We start from the raw sequence: 5123 nt of genomic DNA, 5'->3' as shown, positions 1-5123 counted from the left end.
TCATCACCTTGAACTTTAGATTTTTATATGTGAAAGGTAGAAATGTTGGTCTTTGCTAAAACAAAGTTTAATAAAGCAACTAATGTACAAAATAGTTCAGCTAAGCAAGTAACTTGCTCAAAATCACATGAATTGGCAGTGATGGAGTCAATTTATGAAATCTGATCTGTCTACACTCAAAATCATTAATCAGTATTTCCTAAATTTTGTTATGTGTGTACCATTACCACATTTTTAAAAACATCTTTAACTGTAAACAGGTGTTTTTGTGTCCTGCAGCTGCTCTCAAATAATCACTCAGAGGCTCAACATTGATTACAAATGCTCAATCGATAGCTCAGACCCATTACTAACTAGCTCTTACATTTAAGTTAACCCATATTCCTTATTTATGCTCTGCCACATGGTGGTACCTTTATTAGCATGACACACTCGTCTCCTGCTCCCTCTGCATCTGGCTGGCCACTCCTGACTCTGCTCTCCTTCTTCCCATCATTCTCAGTTTGGCTTGCACATCTAACTTCCTGCCCAACTACCGACCTGTTAGCACTTTATTAACCAATGAGAGTAATACATATTCATAGTGTAGAAAAGGATTATTCCACAACATTGAACTCCCTGTATCATTGCTTACTTTAAAATTGGATGCTTTTAAAACTAATCCAGCACTGCCTTTGATAATGGCCATGAAATCAAAGGTCTTATATGTTATTTATATATTTTCTAATATATACATAAATAAATAAACTCAGTATAAATTTGATATATCTACTAAAATATATATTATTATATATTATTAATATATAATGGTATACTGTCTTAGTTTGGCTTTCTATATCTTTGAAGAAAAGCTATGACCATGGCAGCTTTTTATAAAGGAAAACATTTAATTGGGGCTGGCGTACAGTTTCAGAGGTTTAGTTCATTATCATCATGGCAGGAAGCATGGAAGTATTCAGGCAGACATGCTACTGGAAAAGAAGCTGGGACTTCCACATTTTGATCTACAGGCAGCAGGAAGAGAAACTGAGCCAGCTTGAGCTTCTAAGACATCAAAAATAGCCTTCCAGTGACATACTTCCTCCAACAAGGCCACACCTGCCCCAACAATGTCACACCTCCTAATAGTGCCACTGCCTATGGGCCTATGGGAGCCATTTTTATTCAAACCACCCCAAATATATATTATAACATAATATACATAGCAATCTATCAGTTTTACTTGTAGGTGTATATTCATGAGATCTTTTGGTGAGATGCAACAGAGGACACTTAGAATATTCATAAAAATTCATAGTAGCAAGTAACAGTAAATTACTCAACATTCATCAACTGAAAAATAGATAGTGATTGAGCCATAAAGCAATGAAAATTCCTGGAGAATCTGTCTATCTATCTATATATCTATATCTATCTCCCCAAGGAAACTTTCCATAAAGCCCTATGGGATGAGAAGAGACAGGGAGAAAGGGTGATAGGGGAAGAAGGCCTATCAAGCTCCTTTTTGGAAAAAGCAGAGGAAATAAAGGCCTGGAGAATGTTTGTTTTAATGATTACCTAGTACCAGGTACCAAATACTGCTTCATGTAGGTTAAGTGCTATTTTCCTTGCCACCCATAATGCCTTTTTCATTAAAAGACCTTTTTTATAAATTGGAAAATTGTTTTGTAATATAATAATCACTTTAAAAAATAATCTTTAGACTATCCTGTGTTCCTCCATGTAAGGCAAGAAAATAGGAATCATTTGAGTTACTCTGTGCATTGTGTTCATTTTCTTATGACACAAGAAATAAAGTTCTAGAGGCTCTTGCAAGAAGTAACTTGTAACTTGAATATATATTGTGGATTCCAAATTGTCACCTAAAGAATGTCTTTTTTGTTTATAAGATGGGAAGACAATTCTTCGTTGAATTATTTGCTCAAATAGTTGAAGATAACTAAAAAAAAATTTCTTGGAAAGATTAAATTTAATTGACATCAAGAATACTTATACCACATCATCAAAAATCATGGCAATATCAGTAAGTGCCTTTTAAATTAAGTGACAAATTGGAAGTGTTTAACAACATATGGTCGCTTTTCCTTGACATATATGATTAAGAATATATCTTTTTATCAAAATGTAAAATACCATCTGGCAAAAGTAACAATTATTCTATTGGCTTTATACATTAAATTAATTCACTGTACTTTAAAATGTAAATATTTTCCTATTTTTTCCTTTTCCTTGTGCTGGATCTATATTTATTTATAATACAAACTGCATAATTCAAAAACTATAATTAGGTATAACAATTAAAACCAATTTTGAATTTTGAACAGAAAGTATTCCTTAAATTATTCCCAAACATTTCTTTAAAATTAAATGGCAACAGACCTTTTTTTAACATTCATAATTGTAAAGCTGGGTTAATGAAAATTTTACTAGTATAACTTATTAGGCATACCATCAGACCTTGCATTTGATAGCAGTTGTCTGTTGAGCTCTTTAGAAATAGGAAGGGATTTTTATTATGAAGGCAGTGTGTTGGTGCATTTTAAGGCTTTGAACATGCATATAGTGTGTTGTTAATATCCTAGGCATGCATTCATTCAATAGACAGGCTAAGTTCACAGAAAAGCATATAAGCAAAATACTCCCTCCCAAGAAAACACAGTGTACACCACACATTTAGTGATGTGAAGTTTTGGCAACTTATAAGTTTTAGGAAGCATATTAAATACAATTCTTTATGCAACAGCATTCTTAAACCCGAATCGGACATAACCTAAAAGATGAATGTGCTAATGTGAGTGTGTTAAATTCCTATCAGATACATAGCAATATAGGTTTTGTTGCTTGCTTTTAAGGAATTTATTTTTTCAAGAGGAATTTTGTCTTGATTTTAAGTGTTCTTAATCTTTTCAAGATTTCTTTGTAGTAGGACAGAGTATTCAGATAAATATATTCAGTGTTTGAAGTTAACTTTCAGTATCTACTATGGTCTGAGCAGCTTCTCTGCTTTTAAAAAACTTAAAGTTTAGGTGAAATGTAGATAAGTAAATCAAGCCTTATCAATAGGGCTATAGGATAGGATTACACAAGTTGGTATCGACTGACCACTCCCCATTCCAAAAGGTAGTATACAGTGTGGGGGTAGAAATGAAAGCCAGAACAAGAGATAAGAAGAGCTATACATTTCAAGATCCTAAAGGCATAAAAATCCCATGATTTAAATAAGCTGAACCCATTTTCAGTGTACAGTCTGATGAGTCTTGACAAACCACTGTCACAAGAAATGTATAGAACACTATTAACAACTCAAAAAAGTTCTGTTATGCTCCTGCACAGTGAATTCTACCTAAATTCACTCTGAACCACCAAGAAAACTGATCTTCTGTCAGTATAATGCATGTGTACAACTATGTGTGCATGTGTGGTTTGTTTCAGAATTTAAAATGGCGTTTTATGGTATGTACTCCTCACTATGATATTTTAGAAATTTATCCATTTTGCTGTATAAGATTTTCTTTTCATTGGCCTTGAACTCATGATCCTCTTTCCTCTGCCTCCTGAGCAGGATTATAGGTATCTTGCCACCCTGGCAAAATAATTGTATTTTCAGTTTTTTTTTTTTTTTTTTTTTTTTTTATGCTGGCACAAGCCAAATGTGGTAGCATGTACTTGTAATCTCAGTGCTCAGGAGCTGAAGCAGGAAAATTCTGGGCTTGAGGCCAGTCTGAACTACTCACCAAGTTCAAGGCCAGCTTAGACTACATGGTGAGACACTCTCTAAATAAGAAAAATAAAGAAAAAAAAAAGGGCTAAAAGAATCGTTGTGGCCGTTCATTGGTGGAGCACACCTTTAATGCCAGCAATCGGGAGGCAGAGGCAGGCGGATCTCTGTGAGTTCGAGGCCAGTCTGGTCTCCAGAGCCAGTGCCAGGATAGGCTCCAAAGCTACACAAAGAAACCCTGTCTCGAGGCAGTACATTGAGCTCCATAGAGACAGCGCCGGGGCAAGTGCAAGCAGGACGGGCACTGGGGGACTCTGTGCCTCGGGGACGAAAATCAACTAAACATGGGCAAAAGAGATCCTAAGAAGCCGAGAGGCAAAATGTCCTCATATGCATTCTTTCTGCAAACTTGCCGAGAGGAACACAAGAAGAAGCACCCGGATGCTTCTGTCAACTTCTCAGAGTTCTCGAAGAAGTGCTCAGAAACGTGGAAGACCATGTCTGCTAAAGCAAAGGGGAAATTTGAAGACATGGCAAAGGCTGACAAGGCTCGTTGTAAAGAGAAATGAAAACCTACATCCCCCCAAAGGGGAGACCAAAAAGAAATTCAAGGACCCCAATGCACCCAAGAGGCCTCCTTCAGCCTTCTTCTTGTTCTGTTCTGAGTATCGCCCAAAATTCAAAGGAGAACACCCAGGCTTGTCCATTGGTGATGTTGCAAAGAAACTGGGAGAGATGTGGAACAACACTGCTGCAGATGACAAGCAGCCCTACAAAAAGAAGGCTGCCAAGCTGAAGGAGAAGCACGAAAAGGATATTGCTGCTTACAGAGCTAAAGGAAAACCTGATGCAGCAAAAAATGGGGTGGTTAAGGCAGAAAAGATCAAGAAAAAGAAGGAAGAGGAAGATGAGGAGGAGGAGAATGAAGAGGATGAGGAAGAGGAGGAAGAAGAGGAAGACGAAGATGAAGAAGATGATGATGAATAAGTTGGTTCTAGCACAGTTATTTTTGTCTATAAAGCATTTAACCCCCCTGTACACGGCTCACTCCTTTTAAAGAAAAAAATTGAAATGTAAGGCTGTGTAAGATTTGTGTTTAAACTGTACAGTGTCTTTTTTTGTATAGTTAACACACTACTGATGAAAGACCCCTGCCCCTTAGCCCTTTCTTTCTCAAGTTTGTCTCCTCTTCTTCCTGTCGGCGGCTTCCCCGATCCCCCCCCCCCCCCCCCCCCGGCCTTCACTTCCCCCGCCACCCGCCGCACGCCCGGCCCGAGAACGAGCACCAGGTGGGCCGGCACGAGAACGAACACCAAGTGAGCCGGCCTGGAGCCCTGCCCCTGAGCCCCCGCCCGATGAGAAACACTCCGTCCCAAGGTCTCCGCCCCCAAGGTCAGCCATCTGG

The 5123-nt window shown here is 37.9% G+C and overlaps 1 pseudogene; it reads left to right on the top strand.

The window, feature by feature from the left end:
* Window positions 1-4030: 4030 nt before the first annotated feature.
* LOC100764688 lies at window positions 4031-4853 on the top strand (annotated as a pseudogene).
* The last annotated feature ends 270 nt before the right edge of the window (window positions 4854-5123 follow it).

This window comes from Cricetulus griseus, chromosome 6, assembly GCF_003668045.3.
Source record: "Cricetulus griseus strain 17A/GY chromosome 6, alternate assembly CriGri-PICRH-1.0, whole genome shotgun sequence".
NCBI lineage: Eukaryota > Metazoa > Chordata > Mammalia > Rodentia > Cricetidae > Cricetulus > Cricetulus griseus.
This window is presented reverse-complemented; position numbering and strand designations above follow the sequence as displayed.